The 17818-nt window shown below is 56.1% G+C and overlaps 22 non-coding genes across 22 annotated transcripts; 16 read left to right on the forward strand and 6 right to left on the reverse strand.

Moving 5' to 3' along the window:
• Positions 1 to 903: 903 nt before the first annotated feature.
• trnad-guc (transfer RNA aspartic acid (anticodon GUC)) lies at positions 904 to 975 on the reverse strand. Its single transcript has one exon. It is a non-coding gene; the product is annotated as a tRNA-Asp (tRNA).
• A 208-nt stretch (positions 976 to 1183) lies between these two features.
• On the forward strand, positions 1184 to 1266 carry trnal-cag (transfer RNA leucine (anticodon CAG)). Its single transcript has one exon. It is a non-coding gene; the product is annotated as a tRNA-Leu (tRNA).
• Positions 1267 to 1391: 125 nt separating this feature from the next.
• trnal-uaa (transfer RNA leucine (anticodon UAA)) lies at positions 1392 to 1473 on the forward strand. The gene has a single exon. It is a non-coding gene; the product is annotated as a tRNA-Leu (tRNA).
• Positions 1474 to 2795: 1322 nt separating this feature from the next.
• On the forward strand, positions 2796 to 2878 carry trnal-cag (transfer RNA leucine (anticodon CAG)). The gene has a single exon. It is a non-coding gene; the product is annotated as a tRNA-Leu (tRNA).
• A 134-nt stretch (positions 2879 to 3012) lies between these two features.
• Positions 3013 to 3094, forward strand: trnas-uga (transfer RNA serine (anticodon UGA)). Its single transcript has one exon. It is a non-coding gene; the product is annotated as a tRNA-Ser (tRNA).
• Positions 3095 to 4141: 1047 nt separating this feature from the next.
• On the reverse strand, positions 4142 to 4213 carry trnad-guc (transfer RNA aspartic acid (anticodon GUC)). Its single transcript has one exon. It is a non-coding gene; the product is annotated as a tRNA-Asp (tRNA).
• A 207-nt stretch (positions 4214 to 4420) lies between these two features.
• Positions 4421 to 4503, forward strand: trnal-cag (transfer RNA leucine (anticodon CAG)). Its single transcript has one exon. It is a non-coding gene; the product is annotated as a tRNA-Leu (tRNA).
• Positions 4504 to 4628: 125 nt separating this feature from the next.
• Positions 4629 to 4710, forward strand: trnas-uga (transfer RNA serine (anticodon UGA)). The gene has a single exon. It is a non-coding gene; the product is annotated as a tRNA-Ser (tRNA).
• Positions 4711 to 6523: 1813 nt separating this feature from the next.
• Positions 6524 to 6595, reverse strand: trnad-guc (transfer RNA aspartic acid (anticodon GUC)). Its single transcript has one exon. It is a non-coding gene; the product is annotated as a tRNA-Asp (tRNA).
• A 207-nt stretch (positions 6596 to 6802) lies between these two features.
• Positions 6803 to 6885, forward strand: trnal-cag (transfer RNA leucine (anticodon CAG)). The gene has a single exon. It is a non-coding gene; the product is annotated as a tRNA-Leu (tRNA).
• Positions 6886 to 7010: 125 nt separating this feature from the next.
• Positions 7011 to 7092, forward strand: trnas-uga (transfer RNA serine (anticodon UGA)). Its single transcript has one exon. It is a non-coding gene; the product is annotated as a tRNA-Ser (tRNA).
• Positions 7093 to 8856: 1764 nt separating this feature from the next.
• On the forward strand, positions 8857 to 8939 carry trnal-cag (transfer RNA leucine (anticodon CAG)). Its single transcript has one exon. It is a non-coding gene; the product is annotated as a tRNA-Leu (tRNA).
• A 125-nt stretch (positions 8940 to 9064) lies between these two features.
• Positions 9065 to 9146, forward strand: trnas-uga (transfer RNA serine (anticodon UGA)). The gene has a single exon. It is a non-coding gene; the product is annotated as a tRNA-Ser (tRNA).
• Positions 9147 to 10561: 1415 nt separating this feature from the next.
• On the reverse strand, positions 10562 to 10633 carry trnad-guc (transfer RNA aspartic acid (anticodon GUC)). The gene has a single exon. It is a non-coding gene; the product is annotated as a tRNA-Asp (tRNA).
• A 207-nt stretch (positions 10634 to 10840) lies between these two features.
• On the forward strand, positions 10841 to 10923 carry trnal-cag (transfer RNA leucine (anticodon CAG)). Its single transcript has one exon. It is a non-coding gene; the product is annotated as a tRNA-Leu (tRNA).
• A 125-nt stretch (positions 10924 to 11048) lies between these two features.
• trnas-uga (transfer RNA serine (anticodon UGA)) lies at positions 11049 to 11130 on the forward strand. The gene has a single exon. It is a non-coding gene; the product is annotated as a tRNA-Ser (tRNA).
• Positions 11131 to 12959: 1829 nt separating this feature from the next.
• On the reverse strand, positions 12960 to 13031 carry trnad-guc (transfer RNA aspartic acid (anticodon GUC)). Its single transcript has one exon. It is a non-coding gene; the product is annotated as a tRNA-Asp (tRNA).
• Positions 13032 to 13238: 207 nt separating this feature from the next.
• trnal-cag (transfer RNA leucine (anticodon CAG)) lies at positions 13239 to 13321 on the forward strand. Its single transcript has one exon. It is a non-coding gene; the product is annotated as a tRNA-Leu (tRNA).
• Positions 13322 to 13446: 125 nt separating this feature from the next.
• trnas-uga (transfer RNA serine (anticodon UGA)) lies at positions 13447 to 13528 on the forward strand. The gene has a single exon. It is a non-coding gene; the product is annotated as a tRNA-Ser (tRNA).
• A 2231-nt stretch (positions 13529 to 15759) lies between these two features.
• Positions 15760 to 15831, reverse strand: trnad-guc (transfer RNA aspartic acid (anticodon GUC)). The gene has a single exon. It is a non-coding gene; the product is annotated as a tRNA-Asp (tRNA).
• A 207-nt stretch (positions 15832 to 16038) lies between these two features.
• trnal-cag (transfer RNA leucine (anticodon CAG)) lies at positions 16039 to 16121 on the forward strand. The gene has a single exon. It is a non-coding gene; the product is annotated as a tRNA-Leu (tRNA).
• Positions 16122 to 16246: 125 nt separating this feature from the next.
• Positions 16247 to 16328, forward strand: trnas-uga (transfer RNA serine (anticodon UGA)). The gene has a single exon. It is a non-coding gene; the product is annotated as a tRNA-Ser (tRNA).
• Positions 16329 to 17818: the final 1490 nt, after the last annotated feature.

Genomic DNA, 17818 nt, shown 5'->3' on the forward strand with positions numbered 1-17818 from the left:
TCTCTCTCTATCTATCTTTGACTTGCTTTTATATACATAAATATATATAATAAATCATAGATAAATAAATAAATAAATCCTTCCCTGGGTCAGAAGCGCACATCGGGTCAAAAACAAGCGGAGTTGCTGCCGGACGTGGTGCCGCGCGCCTGTGATCCAAGCTCCTGGGAGGCTGAGGCTCGAGGACGGCTTGAGCTGAGGAGATCTGTGTGGCGGTGGGCTGTGCCGATCAGGGGTCCGCGTTAAAATCGGCATCGATATGGTGACCCCGGGGGAGCCCAGGGTCACCAGGTCGTCTAAGGAGGGGTGAACCAACCCAGGTCGGAAACGGAGCAGGTGAAAGCCACAAAAGATGAGAGCACTGCTTGTCCCGTAGCTCATTTGCCAGCTCTCTCTCTCTCTCTATCTATCTATCATTGACTTGCTTTTATATACATAAATATATATAATAAATCATAGATAAATAAATAAATAAATCCTTCCCTGGGTCAGAAGCCGCACATCGGGTCAAAAACAAGCGGAGTTGCTGCCGGACGTGGTGCCGCGCGCCTGTGATCCAAGCTCCTGGGAGGCTGAGGCTCGAGGACGGCTTGAGCTGAGGAGATCTGTGTGGCGGTGGGCTGTGCCGATCAGGGGTCCGTGTTAAAATCGGCATCGATATGGTGACCCCGGGGGAGCCCAGGGTCACCAGGTCGTCTAAGGAGGGGTGAACCAACCCAGGTCGGAAACGGAGCAGGTGAAAGCCCCCGTGCCAATCGGTTCTGGGACAGCTCCTGTGAGTAGCCGCTGCCGTGCAGCCTGAGTGACACAGCGGAACTCGACCTTTTGGTCGTGAGGACAAAGGCAGGTGCAACTGCTTTCTTTACGGACAACAGGCCGAGGTAGCAAAAGGAGCAGAGCAGCCTCCCCGTCGGGGAATTGAACCCCGGTCTCCCGCGTGACAGGCGGGGATACTCACCACTATACTAACGAGGACGGCACGGCAGGGCCTTTCCAGGCTCGCCGTGGCCGACCGCCTCCGCTGTGTCCCGTCATCGCACTTTCGTAGCGTTCTACGGCCAAGGCGAGGCATCCGCTGGCTGCACCGCCCCGCGTCATTCAACCGTTGGGTGTCCAGTCTCGAGCACGCTGTGAGCTTTGCGAGGGCCAGCGGCCAGCGGCCAGCAGCCCCCGGAGTTAGCAGGTCAGGATGGCCGAGCGGTCTAAGGCGCTGCGTTCAGGTCGCAGTCTCCCCCGGAGGCGTGGGTTCGAACCCCACTTCTGACATAGCCAGAGCTGCTTTTGCGCTTTTTGGGACGCTGGCGTGTCTTGCGCTTCCCTCCCCGCCCTCAACGCCACGTGATCCCAAACGGTCTCCCACACCGACTACGCCCCTACCCGCCCGTCCAGCGGTAGTCGTGGCCGAGTGGTTAAGGCGGCGGACTTAAAATCCACTGGGGTCTCCCCGCGCAGGTTCAAATCCTGCCGACTACGATGCCGGAGAGCACCGCCCCACGGGCCGGCTTGATTTCCCAAACCCCACAAGAGATGATAGCACTGCTTGTCCCGTAGCTCTTTTGCCAGCTCTCTCTCTCTCTCTCTCTCTCTCTCTCTCTCTCTCTCTCTCTCTCTCTATCTATCTATCTATCTTTGACTTGCTTTTATATACATAAATATATATAATAAATCATAGATAAATAAATAAATAAATCCTTCCCTGGGTCAGAAGCCGCACATCGGGTCAAAAACAAGCGGAGTTGCTGCCGGACGTGGTGCCGCGCGCCTGTGATCCAAGCTCCTGGGAGGCTGAGGCTCGAGGACGGCTTGAGCTGAGGAGATCTGTGTGGCGGTGGGCTGTGCCGATCAGGGGTCCGCGTTAAAATCGGCATCGATATGGTGACCCCGGGGGAGCCCAGGGTCACCAGGTCGTCTAAGGAGGGGTGAACCAACCCAGGTCGGAAACGGAGCAGGTGAAAGCCACAAAAGATGAGAGCACTGCTTGTCCCGTAGCTCATTTGCCAGCTCTCTCTCTCTCTCTATCTATCTATCTTTGACTTGCTTTTATATACATAAATATATATAATAAATCATAGATAAATAAATAAATAAATCCTTCCCTGGGTCAGAGGCCGCACATCGGGTCAAAAACAAGCGGAGTTGCTGCCGGACGTGGTGGCGCGCGCCTGTGATCCAAGCTCCTGGGAGGCTGAGGCTCGAGAACGGCTTGAGCTGAGGAGATCTGTGTGGCGGTGGGCTGTGCCGATCAGGGGTCCGTGTTAAAATCGGCATCGATATGGTGACCCCGGGGGAGCCCAGGGTCACCAGGTCGTCTAAGGAGGGGTGAACCAACCCAGGTCGGAAACGGAGCAGGTGAAAGCCCCCGTGCCAATCGGTTCTGGGACAGCTCCTGTGAGTAGCCGCCGCCGTGCAGCCTGAGTGACACAGCGGAACTCGACCTTTTGGTCGTGAGGACAAAGGCAGGTGCAACTGCTTTCTTTACGGACAACAGGCCGAGGTAGCAAAAGGAGCAGAGCAGCCTCCCCGTCGGGGAATCGAACCCCGGTCTCAAGCGTGACAGGCGGGGATACTCACCACTATACTAACGAGGACGGCACGGCAGGGCCTTTCCAGGCTCGCCGTGGCCGACCGCCTCCGCTGTGTCCCGTCATCGCACTTTCGTAGCGTTCTACGGCCAAGGCGAGGCATCCGCTGGCTGCACCGCCCCGCGTCATTCAACCGTTGGGTGTCCAGTCTCGAGCACGCTGTGAGCTTTGCGAGGGCCAGCGGCCAGCGGCCAGCAGCCCCCGGGTCAGCAGGTCAGGATGGCCGAGCGGTCTAAGGCGCTGCGTTCAGGTCGCAGTCTCCCCCGGAGGCGTGGGTTCGAACCCCACTTCTGACATAGCCGGAGCTGCTTTTGCGCTTTTTGGGACGCTGGCGTGTCTTGCGCTTCCCTCCCCGCCCTCAACGCCCTCAACGCCACGTGATCCCAAACGGTCTCCCACACCAACTGCGCCCCTACCCGCCCGTCCAGCGGTAGTCGTGGCCGAGTGGTTAAGGCGGCGGACTTGAAATCCACTGGGGTCTCCCCGCGCAGGTTCAAATCCTGCCGACTACGATGCCGGAGAGCACCGCCCCACGGGCCGGCTTGATTTCCCAAACCCCACAAGAGATGATAGCACTGCTTGTCCCGTAGCTCTTTTGCCAGCTCTCTCTCTCTCTCTCTCTCTCTCTCTCTCTCTCTCTCTCTCTCTCTCTCTCTATCTATCTATCTATCTTTGACTTGCTTTTATATACATAAATATATATAATAAATCATAGATAAATAAATAAATAAATCCTTCCCTGGGTCAGAAGCCGCACATCGGGTCAAAAACAAGCGGAGTTGCTGCCGGACGTGGTGCCGCGCGCCTGTGATCCAAGCTCCTGGGAGGCTGAGGCTCGAGGACGGCTTGAGCTGAGGAGATCTGTGTGGCGGTGGGCTGTGCCGATCAGGGGTCCGCGTTAAAATCGGCATCGATATGGTGACCCCGGTGGAGCCCAGGGTCACCAGGTCGTCTAAGGAGGGGTGAACCAACCCAGGTCGGAAACGGAGCAGGTGAAAGCCACAAAAGATGAGAGCACTGCTTGTCCCGTAGCTCATTTGCCAGCTCTCTCTCTCTCTCTATCTATCTATCTTTGACTTGCTTTTATATACATAAATATATATAATAAATCATAGATAAATAAATAAATAAATCCTTCCCTGGGTCAGAGGCCGCACATCGGGTCAAAAACAAGCGGAGTTGCTGCCGGACGTGGTGGCGCGCGCCTGTGATCCAAGCTCCTGGGAGGCTGAGGCTCGAGGACGGCTTGAGCTGAGGAGATCTGTGTGGCGGTGGGCTGTGCCGATCAGGGGTCCGTGTTAAAATCGGCATCGATATGGTGACCCCGGGGGAGCCCAGGGTCACCAGGTCGTCTAAGGAGGGGTGAACCAACCCAGGTCGGAAACGGAGCAGGTGAAAGCCCCCGTGCCAATCGGTTCTGGGACAGCTCCTGTGAGTAGCCGCCGCCGTGCAGCCTGAGTGACACAGCGGAACTCGACCTTTTGGTCGTGAGGACAAAGGCAGGTGCAACTGCTTTCTTTACGGACAACAGGCCGAGGTAGCAAAAGGAGCAGAGCAGCCTCCCCGTCGGGGAATCGAACCCCGGTCTCCCGCGTGACAGGCGGGGATACTCACCACTATACTAACGAGGACGGCACGGCAGGGCCTTTCCAGGCTCGCCGTGGCCGACCGCCTCCGCTGTGTCCCGTCATCGCACTTTCGTAGCGTTCTACGGCCAAGGCGAGGCATCCGCTGGCTGCACCGCCCCGCGTCATTCAACCGTTGGGTGTCCAGTCTCGAGCACGCTGTGAGCTTTGCGAGGGCCAGCGGCCAGCGGCCAGCAGCCCCCGGGTCAGCAGGTCAGGATGGCCGAGCGGTCTAAGGCGCTGCGTTCAGGTCGCAGTCTCCCCCGGAGGCGTGGGTTCGAACCCCACTTCTGACATAGCCGGAGCTGCTTTTGCGCTTTTTGGGACGCTGGCGTGTCTTGCGCTTCCCTCCCCGCCCTCAACGCCACGTGATCCCAAACGGTCTCCCACACCAACTGCGCCCCTACCCGCCCGTCCAGCGGTAGTCGTGGCCGAGTGGTTAAGGCGGCGGACTTGAAATCCACTGGGGTCTCCCCGCGCAGGTTCAAATCCTGCCGACTACGATGCCGGAGATCACCGCCCCACGGGCCGGCTTGTTTTCCCAAACCCCACAAGAGATGATAGCACTGCTTGTCCCGTAGCTCTTTTGCCAGCTCTCTCTCTCTCTCTCTCTCTCTATCTATCTATCTTTGACTTGCTTTTATATACATAAATATATATAATAAATCATAGATAAATAAATAAATAAATCCTTCCCTGGGTCAGAAGCCGCACATCGGGTCAAAAACAAGCGGAGTTGCTGCCGGACGTGGTGCCGCGCGCCTGTGATCCAAGCTCCTGGGAGGCTGAGGCTCGAGGACGGCTTGAGCTGAGGAGATCTGTGTGGCGGTGGGCTGTGCCGATCAGGGGTCCGCGTTAAAATCGGCATCGATATGGTGACCCCGGGGGAGCCCAGGGTCACCAGGTCGTCTAAGGAGGGGTGAACCAACCCAGGTCGGAAACGGAGCAGGTGAAAGCCACAAAAGATGAGAGCACTGCTTGTCCCGTAGCTCATTTGCCAGCTCTCTCTCTCTCTCTATCTATCTATCATTGACTTGCTTTTATATACATAAATATATATAATAAATCATAGATAAATAAATAAATAAATCCTTCCCTGGGTCAGAAGCCGCACATCGGGTCAAAAACAAGCGGAGTTGCTGCCGGACGTGGTGCCGCGCGCCTGTGATCCAAGCTCCTGGGAGGCTGAGGCTCGAGGACGGCTTGAGCTGAGGAGATCTGTGTGGCGGTGGGCTGTGCCGATCAGGGGTCCGCGTTAAAATCGGCATCGATATGGTGACCCCGGGGGAGCCCAGGGTCACCAGGTCGTCTAAGGAGGGGTGAACCAACCCAGGTCGGAAACGGAGCAGGTGAAAGCCACAAAAGATGAGAGCACTGCTTGTCCCGTAGCTCATTTGCCAGCTCTCTCTCTCTCTCTATCTATCTATCTTTGACTTGCTTTTATATACATAAATATATATAATAAATCATAGATAAATAAATAAATAAATCCTTCCCTGGGTCAGAGGCCGCACATCGGGTCAAAAACAAGCGGAGTTGCTGCCGGACGTGGTGCCGCGCGCCTGTGATCCAAGCTCCTGGGAGGCTGAGGCTCGAGGACGGCTTGAGCTGAGGAGATCTGTGTGGCGGTGGGCTGTGCCGATCAGGGGTCCGCGTTAAAATCGGCATCGATATGGTGACCCCGGGGGAGCCCAGGGTCACCAGGTCGTCTAAGGAGGGGTGAACCAACCCAGGTCGGAAACGGAGCAGGTGAAAGCCACAAAAGATGAGAGCACTGCTTGTCCCGTAGCTCATTTGCCAGCTCTCTCTCTCTCTCTATCTATCTATCATTGACTTGCTTTTATATACATAAATATATATAATAAATCATAGATAAATAAATAAATAAATCCTTCCCTGGGTCAGAGGCCGCACATCGGGTCAAAAACAAGCGGAGTTGCTGCCGGACGTGGTGGCGCGCGCCTGTGATCCAAGCTCCTGGGAGGCTGAGGCTCGAGGACGGCTTGAGCTGAGGAGATCTGTGTGGCGGTGGGCTGTGCCTATCAGGGGTCCGTGTTAAAATCGGCATCGATATGGTGACCCCGGGGGAGCCCAGGGTCACCAGGTCGTCTAAGGAGGGGTGAACCAACCCAGGTCGGAAACGGAGCAGGTGAAAGCCCCCGTGCCAATCGGTTCTGGGACAGCTCCTGTGAGTAGCCGCCGCCGTGCAGCCTGAGTGACACAGCGGAACTCGACCTATTGGTCGTGAGGACAAAGGCAGGTGCAACTGCTTTCTTTACGGACAACAGGCCGAGGTAGCAAAAGGAGCAGAGCAGCCTCCCCGTCGGGGAATCGAACCCCGGTCTCCCGCGTGACAGGCGGGGATACTCACCACTATACTAACGAGGACGGCACGGCAGGGCCTTTCCAGGCTCGCCGTGGCCGACCGCCTCCGCTGTGTCCCGTCATCGCACTTTCGTAGCGTTCTACGGCCAAGGCGAGGCATCCGCTGGCTGCACCGCCCCGCGTCATTCAACCGTTGGGTGTCCAGTCTCGAGCACGCTGTGAGCATTGCGAGGGCCAGCGGCCAGCGGCCAGCAGCCCCCGGGTCAGCAGGTCAGGATGGCCGAGCGGTCTAAGGCGCTGCGTTCAGGTCGCAGTCTCCCCCGGAGGCGTGGGTTCGAACCCCACTTCTGACATAGCCGGAGCTGCTTTTGCGCTTTTTGGGACGCTGGCGTGTCTTGCGCTTCCCTCCCCGCCCTCAACGCCACGTGATCCCAAACGGTCTCCCACACCAACTGCGCCCCTACCCGCCCGTCCAGCGGTAGTCGTGGCCGAGTGGTTAAGGCGGCGGACTTGAAATCCACTGGGGTCTCCCCGCGCAGGTTCAAATCCTGCCGACTACGATGCCGGAGATCACCGCCCCACGGGCCGGCTTGATTTCCCAAACCCCACAAGAGATGATAGCACTGCTTGTCCCGTAGCTCTTTTGCCAGCTCTTTTGCCAGCTCTCTCTCTCTCTCTCTCTCTCTCTCTCTCTCTCTCTCTCTCTCTCTCTCTCTCTCTCTCTCTCTCTCTCTCTCTATCTATCTATCTATCTATCTTTGACTTGCTTTTATATACATAAATATATATAATAAATCATAGATAAATAAATAAATAAATCCTTCCCTGGGTCAGAAGCCGCACATCGGGTCAAAAACAAGCGGAGTTGCTGCCGGACGTGGTGCCGCGCGCCTGTGATCCAAGCTCCTGGGAGGCTGAGGCTCGAGGACGGCTTGAGCTGAGGAGATCTGTGTGGCGGTGGGCTGTGCCGATCAGGGGTCCGCGTTAAAATCGGCATCGATATGGTGACCCCGGGGGAGCCCAGGGTCACCAGGTCGTCTAAGGAGGGGTGAACCAACCCAGGTCGGAAACGGAGCAGGTGAAAGCCACAAAAGATGAGAGCACTGCTTGTCCCGTAGCTCATTTGCCAGCTCTCTCTCTCTCTCTATCTATCTATCATTGACTTGCTTTTATATACATAAATATATATAATAAATCATAGATAAATAAATAAATAAATCCTTCCCTGGGTCAGAAGCCGCACATCGGGTCAAAAACAAGCGGAGTTGCTGCCGGACGTGGTGCCGCGCGCCTGTGATCCAAGCTCCTGGGAGGCTGAGGCTCGAGGACGGCTTGAGCTGAGGAGATCTGTGTGGCGGTGGGCTGTGCCGATCAGGGGTCCGCGTTAAAATCGGCATCGATATGGTGACCCCGGGGGAGCCCAGGGTCACCAGGTCGTCTAAGGAGGGGTGAACCAACCCAGGTCGGAAACGGAGCAGGTGAAAGCCACAAAAGATGAGAGCACTGCTTGTCCCGTAGCTCATTTGCCAGCTCTCTCTCTCTCTCTATCTATCTATCTTTGACTTGCTTTTATATACATAAATATATATAATAAATCATAGATAAATAAATAAATAAATCCTTCCCTGGGTCAGAGGCCGCACATCGGGTCAAAAACAAGCGGAGTTGCTGCCGGACGTGGTGGCGCGCGCCTGTGATCCAAGCTCCTGGGAGGCTGAGGCTCGAGGACGGCTTGAGCTGAGGAGATCTGTGTGGCGGTGGGCTGTGCCGATCAGGGGTCCGTGTTAAAATCGGCATCGATATGGTGACCCCGGGGGAGCCCAGGGTCACCAGGTCGTCTAAGGAGGGGTGAACCAACCCAGGTCGGAAACGGAGCAGGTGAAAGCCCCCGTGCCAATCGGTTCTGGGACAGCTCCTGTGAGTAGCCGCCGCCGTGCAGCCTGAGTGACACAGCGGAACTCGACCTTTTGGTCGTGAGGACAAAGGCAGGTGCAACTGCTTTCTTTACGGACAACAGGCCGAGGTAGCAAAAGGAGCAGAGCAGCCTCCCCGTCGGGGAATCGAACCCCAGTCTCCCGCGTGACAGGCGGGGATACTCACCACTATACTAACGAGGACGGCACGGCAGGGCCTTTCCAGGCTCGCCGTGGCCGACCGCCTCCGCTGTGTCCCGTCATCGCACTTTCGTAGCGTTCTACGGCCAAGGCGAGGCATCCGCTGGCTGCACCGCCCCGCGTCATTCAACCGTTGGGTGTCCAGTCTCGAGCACGCTGTGAGCTTTGCGAGGGCCAGCGGCCAGCGGCCAGCAGCCCCCGGGTCAGCAGGTCAGGATGGCCGAGCGGTCTAAGGCGCTGCGTTCAGGTCGCAGTCTCCCCCGGAGGCGTGGGTTCGAACCCCACTTCTGACATAGCCGGAGCTGCTTTTGCGCTTTTTGGGACGCTGGCGTGTCTTGCGCTTCCCTCCCCGCCCTCAACGCCACGTGATCCCAAACGGTCTCCCACACCAACTGCGCCCCTACCCGCCCGTCCAGCGGTAGTCGTGGCCGAGTGGTTAAGGCGGCGGACTTGAAATCCACTGGGGTCTCCCCGCGCAGGTTCAAATCCTGCCGACTACGATGCCGGAGAGCACCGCCCCACGGGCCGGCTTGATTTCCCAAACCCCACAAGAGATGATAGCACTGCTTGTCCCGTAGCTCTTTTGCCAGCTCTCTCTCTCTCTCTCTCTCTCTCTATCTATCTATCTTTGACTTGCTTTTATATACATAAATATATATAATAAATCATAGATAAATAAATAAATAAATCCTTCCCTGGGTCAGAAGCCGCACATCGGGTCAAAAACAAGCGGAGTTGCTGCCGGACGTGGTGCCGCGCGCCTGTGATCCAAGCTCCTGGGAGGCTGAGGCTCGAGGACGGCTTGAGCTGAGGAGATCTGTGTGGCGGTGGGCTGTGCCGATCAGGGGTCCGCGTTAAAATCGGCATCGATATGGTGACCCCGGGGGAGCCCAGGGTCACCAGGTCGTCTAAGGAGGGGTGAACCAACCCAGGTCGGAAACGGAGCAGGTGAAAGCCACAAAAGATGAGAGCACTGCTTGTCCCGTAGCTCATTTGCCAGCTCTCTCTCTCTCTCTATCTATCTATCATTGACTTGCTTTTATATACATAAATATATATAATAAATCATAGATAAATAAATAAATAAATCCTTCCCTGGGTCAGAAGCCGCACATCGGGTCAAAAACAAGCGGAGTTGCTGCCGGACGTGGTGCCGCGCGCCTGTGATCCAAGCTCCTGGGAGGCTGAGGCTCGAGGACGGCTTGAGCTGAGGAGATCTGTGTGGCGGTGGGCTGTGCCGATCAGGGGTCCGCGTTAAAATCGGCATCGATATGGTGACCCCGGGGGAGCCCAGGGTCACCAGGTCGTCTAAGGAGGGGTGAACCAACCCAGGTCGGAAACGGAGCAGGTGAAAGCCACAAAAGATGAGAGCACTGCTTGTCCCGTAGCTCATTTGCCAGCTCTCTCTCTCTCTCTATCTATCTATCTTTGACTTGCTTTTATATACATAAATATATATAATAAATCATAGATAAATAAATAAATAAATCCTTCCCTGGGTCAGAGGCCGCACATCGGGTCAAAAACAAGCGGAGTTGCTGCCGGACGTGGTGGCGCGCGCCTGTGATCCAAGCTCCTGGGAGGCTGAGGCTCGAGGACGGCTTGAGCTGAGGAGATCTGTGTGGCGGTGGGCTGTGCCGATCAGGGGTCCGTGTTAAAATCGGCATCGATATGGTGACCCCGGGGGAGCCCAGGGTCACCAGGTCGTCTAAGGAGGGGTGAACCAACCCAGGTCGGAAACGGAGCAGGTGAAAGCCCCCGTGCCAATCGGTTCTGGGACAGCTCCTGTGAGTAGCCGCCGCCGTGCAGCCTGAGTGACACAGCGGAACTCGACCTTTTGGTCGTGAGGACAAAGGCAGGTGCAACTGCTTTCTTTACGGACAACAGGCCGAGGTAGCAAAAGGAGCAGAGCAGCCTCCCCGTCGGGGAATCGAACCCCGGTCTCCCGCGTGACAGGCGGGGATACTCACCACTATACTAACGAGGACGGCACGGCAGGGCCTTTCCAGGCTCGCCGTGGCCGACCGCCTCCGCTGTGTCCCGTCATCGCACTTTCGTAGCGTTCTACGGCCAAGGCGAGGCATCCGCTGGCTGCACCGCCCCGCGTCATTCAACCGTTGGGTGTCCAGTCTCGAGCACGCTGTGAGCTTTGCGAGGGCCAGCGGCCAGCGGCCAGCAGCCCCCGGGTCAGCAGGTCAGGATGGCCGAGCGGTCTAAGGCGCTGCGTTCAGGTCGCAGTCTCCCCCGGAGGCGTGGGTTCGAACCCCACTTCTGACATAGCCGGAGCTGCTTTTGCGCTTTTTGGGACGCTGGCGTGTCTTGCGCTTCCCTCCCCGCCCTCAACGCCACGTGATCCCAAACGGTCTCCCACACCAACTGCGCCCCTACCCGCCCGTCCAGCGGTAGTCGTGGCCGAGTGGTTAAGGCGGCGGACTTGAAATCCACTGGGGTCTCCCCGCGCAGGTTCAAATCCTGCCGACTACGATGCCGGAGATCACAGCCCCACGGGCCGGCTTGATTTCCCAAACCCCACAAGAGATGATAGCACTGCTTGTCCCGTAGCTCTTTTGCCAGCTCTCTCTCTCTCTCTCTCTCTCTCTCTCTCTCTCTATCTATCTATCTATCTTTGACTTGCTTTTATATACATAAATATATATAATAAATCATAGATAAATAAATAAATAAATCCTTCCCTGGGTCAGAAGCCGCACATCGGGTCAAAAACAAGCGGAGTTGCTGCCGGACGTGGTGCCGCGCGCCTGTGATCCAAGCTCCTGGGAGGCTGAGGCTCGAGGACGGCTTGAGCTGAGGAGATCTGTGTGGCGGTGGGCTGTGCCGATCAGGGGTCCGCGTTAAAATCGGCATCGATATGGTGACCCCGGGGGAGCCCAGGGTCACCAGGTCGTCTAAGGAGGGGTGAACCAACCCAGGTCGGAAACGGAGCAGGTGAAAGCCACAAAAGATGAGAGCACTGCTTGTCCCGTAGCTCATTTGCCAGCTCTCTCTCTCTCTCTATCTATCTATCTTTGACTTGCTTTTATATACATAAATATATATAATAAATCATAGATAAATAAATAAATAAATCCTTCCCTGGGTCAGAGGCCGCACATCGGGTCAAAAACAAGCGGAGTTGCTGCCGGACGTGGTGCCGCGCGCCTGTGATCCAAGCTCCTGGGAGGCTGAGGCTCGAGGACGGCTTGAGCTGAGGAGATCTGTGTGGCGGTGGGCTGTGCCGATCAGGGGTCCGCGTTAAAATCGGCATCGATATGGTGACCCCGGGGGAGCCCAGGGTCACCAGGTCGTCTAAGGAGGGGTGAACCAACCCAGGTCGGAAACGGAGCAGGTGAAAGCCACAAAAGATGAGAGCACTGCTTGTCCCGTAGCTCATTTGCCAGCTCTCTCTCTCTCTCTATCTATCTATCATTGACTTGCTTTTATATACATAAATATATATAATAAATCATAGATAAATAAATAAATAAATCCTTCCCTGGGTCAGAAGCCGCACATCGGGTCAAAAACAAGCGGAGTTGCTGCCGGACGTGGTGCCGCGCGCCTGTGATCCAAGCTCCTGGGAGGCTGAGGCTCGAGGACGGCTTGAGCTGAGGAGATCTGTGTGGCGGTGGGCTGTGCCGATCAGGGGTCCGCGTTAAAATCGGCATCGATATGGTGACCCCGGGGGAGCCCAGGGTCACCAGGTCGTCTAAGGAGGGGTGAACCAACCCAGGTCGGAAACGGAGCAGGTGAAAGCCACAAAAGATGAGAGCACTGCTTGTCCCGTAGCTCATTTGCCAGCTCTCTCTCTCTCTCTATCTATCTATCTTTGACTTGCTTTTATATACATAAATATATATAATAAATCATAGATAAATAAATAAATAAATCCTTCCCTGGGTCAGAGGCCGCACATCGGGTCAAAAACAAGCGGAGTTGCTGCCGGACGTGGTGGCGCGCGCCTGTGATCCAAGCTCCTGGGAGGCTGAGGCTCGAGGACGGCTTGAGCTGAGGAGATCTGTGTGGCGGTGGGCTGTGCCGATCAGGGGTCCGTGTTAAAATCGGCATCGATATGGTGACCCCGGGGGAGCCCAGGGTCACCAGGTCGTCTAAGGAGGGGTGAACCAACCCAGGTCGGAAACGGAGCAGGTGAAAGCCCCCGTGCCAATCGGTTCTGGGACAGCTCCTGTGAGTAGCCGCCGCCGTGCAGCCTGAGTGACACAGCGGAACTCGACCTTTTGGTCGTGAGGACAAAGGCAGGTGCAACTGCTTTCTTTACGGACAACAGGCCGAGGTAGCAAAAGGAGCAGAGCAGCCTCCCCGTCGGGGAATCGAACCCCGGTCTCCCGCGTGACAGGCGGGGATACTCACCACTATACTAACGAGGACGGCACGGCAGGGCCTTTCCAGGCTCGCCGTGGCCGACCGCCTCCGCTGTGTCCCGTCATCGCACTTTCGTAGCGTTCTACGGCCAAGGCGAGGCATCCGCTGGCTGCACCGCCCCGCGTCATTCAACCGTTGGGTGTCCAGTCTCGAGCACGCTGTGAGCTTTGCGAGGGCCAGCGGCCAGCGGCCAGCAGCCCCCGGGTCAGCAGGTCAGGATGGCCGAGCGGTCTAAGGCGCTGCGTTCAGGTCGCAGTCTCCCCCGGAGGCGTGGGTTCGAACCCCACTTCTGACATAGCCGGAGCTGCTTTTGCGCTTTTTGGGACGCTGGCGTGTCTTGCGCTTCCCTCCCCGCCCTCAACGCCACGTGATCCCAAACGGTCTCCCACACCAACTGCGCCCCTACCCGCCCGTCCAGCGGTAGTCGTGGCCGAGTGGTTAAGGCGGCGGACTTGAAATCCACTGGGGTCTCCCCGCGCAGGTTCAAATCCTGCCGACTACGATGCCGGAGATCACCGCCCCACGGGCCGGCTTGATTTCCCAAACCCCACAAGAGATGATAGCACTGCTTGTCCCGTAGCTCTTTTGCCAGCTCTTTTGCCAGCTCTCTCTCTCTCTCTCTCTCTCTCTCTATCTATCTATCTATCTTTGACTTGCTTTTATATACATAAATATATATAATAAATCATAGATAAATAAATAAATAAATCCTTCCCTGGGTCAGAAGCCGCACATCGGGTCAAAAACAAGCGGAGTTGCTGCCGGACGTGGTGCCGCGCGCCTGTGATCCAAGCTCCTGGGAGGCTGAGGCTCGAGGACGGCTTGAGCTGAGGAGATCTGTGTGGCGGTGGGCTGTGCCGATCAGGGGTCCGCGTTAAAATCGGCATCGATATGGTGACCCCGGGGGAGCCCAGGGTCACCAGGTCGTCTAAGGAGGGGTGAACCAACCCAGGTCGGAAACGGAGCAGGTGAAAGCCACAAAAGATGAGAGCACTGCTTGTCCCGTAGCTCATTTGCCAGCTCTCTCTCTCTCTCTATCTATCTATCATTGACTTGCTTTTATATACATAAATATATATAATAAATCATAGATAAATAAATAAATAAATCCTTCCCTGGGTCAGAAGCCGCACATCGGGTCAAAAACAAGCGGAGTTGCTGCCGGACGTGGTGCCGCGCGCCTGTGATCCAAGCTCCAGGGAAGCTGAGGCTCGAGGACGGCTTGAGCTGAGGAGATCTGTGTGGCGGTGGGCTGTGCCGATCAGGGGTCCGCGTTAAAATCGGCATCGATATGGTGACCCCGGGGGAGCCCAGGGTCACCAGGTCGTCTAAGGAGGGGTGAACCAACCCAGGTCGGAAACGGAGCAGGTGAAAGCCACAAAAGATGAGAGCACTGCTTGTCCCGTAGCTCATTTGCCAGCTCTCTCTCTCTCTATCTATCTATCTTTGACTTGCTTTTATATACATAAATATATATAATAAATCATAGATAAATAAATAAATAAATCCTTCCCTGGGTCAGAGGCCGCACATCGGGTCAAAAACAAGCGGAGTTGCTGCCGGACGTGGTGCCGCGCGCCTGTGATCCAAGCTCCTGGGAGGCTGAGGCTCGAGGACGGCTTGAGCTGAGGAGATCTGTGTGGCGGTGGGCTGTGCCGATCAGGGGTCCGCGTTAAAATCGGCATCGATATGGTGACCCCGGGGGAGCCCAGGGTCACCAGGTCGTCTAAGGAGGGGTGAACCAACCCAGGTCGGAAACGGAGCAGGTGAAAGCCACAAAAGATGAGAGCACTGCTTGTCCCGTAGCTCATTTGCCAGCTCTCTCTCTCTCTCTATCTATCTATCATTGACTTGCTTTTATATACATAAATATATATAATAAATCATAGATAAATAAATAAATAAATCCTTCCCTGGGTCAGAAGCCGCACATCGGGTCAAAAACAAGCGGAGTTGCTGCCGGACGTGGTGCCGCGCGCCTGTGATCCAAGCTCCTGGGAGGCTGAGGCTCGAGGACGGCTTGAGCTGAGGAGATCTGTGTGGCGGTGGGCTGTGCCGATCAGGGGTCCGCGTTAAAATCGGCATCGATATGGTGACCCCGGGGGAGCCCAGGGTCACCAGGTCGTCTAAGGAGGGGTGAACCAACCCAGGTCGGAAACGGAGCAGGTGAAAGCCACAAAAGATGAGAGCACTGCTTGTCCCGTAGCTCATTTGCCAGCTCTCTCTCTCTCTCTATCTATCTATCTTTGACTTGCTTTTATATACATAAATATATATAATAAATCATAGATAAATAAATAAATAAATCCTTCCCTGGGTCAGAGGCCGCACATCGGGTCAAAAACAAGCGGAGTTGCTGCCGGACGTGGTGGCGCGCGCCTGTGATCCAAGCTCCTGGGAGGCTGAGGCTCGAGGACGGCTTGAGCTGAGGAGATCTGTGTGGCGGTGGGCTGTGCCGATCAGGGGTCCGTGTTAAAATCGGCATCGATATGGTGACCCCGGGGGAGCCCAGGGTCACCAGGTCGTCTAAGGAGGGGTGAACCAACCCAGGTCGGAAACGGAGCAGGTGAAAGCCCCCGTGCCAATCGGTTCTGGGACAGCTCCTGTGAGTAGCCGCCGCCGTGCAGCCTGAGTGACACAGCGGAACTCGACCTTTTGGTCGTGAGGACAAAGGCAGGTGCAACTGCTTTCTTTACGGACAACAGGCCGAGGTAGCAAAAGGAGCAGAGCAGCCTCCCCGTCGGGGAATCGAACCCCGGTCTCCCGCGTGACAGGCGGGGATACTCACCACTATACTAACGAGGACGGCACGGCAGGGCCTTTCCAGGCTCGCCGTGGCCGACCGCCTCCGCTGTGTCCCGTCATCGCACTTTCGTAGCGTTCTACGGCCAAGGCGAGGCATCCGCTGGCTGCACCGCCCCGCGTCATTCAACCGTTGGGTGTCCAGTCTCGAGCACGCTGTGAGCTTTGCGAGGGCCAGCGGCCAGCGGCCAGCAGCCCCCGGGTCAGCAGGTCAGGATGGCCGAGCGGTCTAAGGCGCTGCGTTCAGGTCGCAGTCTCCCCCGGAGGCGTGGGTTCGAACCCCACTTCTGACATAGCCGGAGCTGCTTTTGCGCTTTTTGGGACGCTGGCGTGTCTTGCGCTTCCCTCCCCGCCCTCAACGCCACGTGATCCCAAACGGTCTCCCACACCAACTGCGCCCCTACCCGCCCGTCCAGCGGTAGTCGTGGCCGAGTGGTTAAGGCGGCGGACTTGAAATCCACTGGGGTCTCCCCGCGCAGGTTCAAATCCTGCCGACTACGATGCCGGAGATCACCGCCCCACGGGCCGGCTTGATTTCCCAAACCCCACAAGAGATGATAGCACTGCTTGTCCCGTAGCTCTTTTGCCAGCTCTTTTGCCAGCTCTCTCTCTCTCTCTCTCTCTCTCTCTATCTATCTATCTATCTTTGACTTGCTTTTATATACATAAATATATATAATAAATCATAGATAAATAAATAAATAAATCCTTCCCTGGGTCAGAAGCCGCACATCGGGTCAAAAACAAGCGGAGTTGCTGCCGGACGTGGTGCCGCGCGCCTGTGATCCAAGCTCCTGGGAGGCTGAGGCTCGAGGACGGCTTGAGCTGAGGAGATCTGTGTGGCGGTGGGCTGTGCCGATCAGGGGTCCGCGTTAAAATCGGCATCGATATGGTGACCCCGGGGGAGCCCAGGGTCACCAGGTCGTCTAAGGAGGGGTGAACCAACCCAGGTCGGAAACGGAGCAGGTGAAAGCCACAAAAGATGAGAGCACTGCTTGTCCCGTAGCTCATTTGCCAGCTCTCTCTCTCTCTCTATCTATCTATCATTGACTTGCTTTTATATACATAAATATATATAATAAATCATAGATAAATAAATAAATAAATCCTTCCCTGGGTCAGAAGCCGCACATCGGGTCAAAAACAAGCGGAGTTGCTGCCGGACGTGGTGCCGCGCGCCTGTGATCCAAGCTCCTGGGAGGCTGAGGCTCGAGGACGGCTTGAGCTGAGGAGATCTGTGTGGCGGTGGGCTGTGCCGATCAGGGGTCCGCGTTAAAATCGGCATCGATATGGTGACCCCGGGGGAGCCCAGGGTCACCAGGTCGTCTAAGGAGGGGTGAACCAACCCAGGTCGGAAACGGAGCAGGTGAAAGCCACAAAAGATGAGAGCACTGCTTGTCCCGTAGCTCATTTGCCAGCTCTCTCTCTCTCTCTATCTATCTATCTTTGACTTGCTTTTATATACATAAATATATATAATAAATCATAGATAAATAAATAAATAAATCCTTCCCTGGGTCAGAGGCCGCACATCGGGTCAAAAACAAGCGGAGTTGCTGCCGGACGTGGTGCCGCGCGCCTGTGATCCAAGCTCCTGGGAGGCTGAGGCTCGAGGACGGCTTGAGCTGAGGAGATCTGTGTGGCGGTGGGCTGTGCCGATCAGGGGTCCGCGTTAAAATCGGCATCGATATGGTGACCCCGGGGGAGCCCAGGGTCACCAGGTCGTCTAAGGAGGGGTGAACCAACCCAGGTCGGAAACGGAGCAGGTGAAAGCCACAAAAGATGAGAGCACTGCTTGTCCCGTAGCTCATTTGCCAGCTCTCTCTCTCTCTCTATCTATCTATCATTGACTTGCTTTTATATACATAAATATATATAATAAATCATAGATAAATAAATAAATAAATCCTTCCCTGGGTCAGAAGCCGCACATCGGGTCAAAAACAAGCGGAGTTGCTGCCGGACGTGGTGCCGCGCGCCTGTGATCCAA

The sequence above is a fragment of the Amia ocellicauda genome, chromosome 19 (genome assembly GCF_036373705.1).
Source record: "Amia ocellicauda isolate fAmiCal2 chromosome 19, fAmiCal2.hap1, whole genome shotgun sequence".
Classification (NCBI taxonomy): domain Eukaryota; kingdom Metazoa; phylum Chordata; class Actinopteri; order Amiiformes; family Amiidae; genus Amia; species Amia ocellicauda.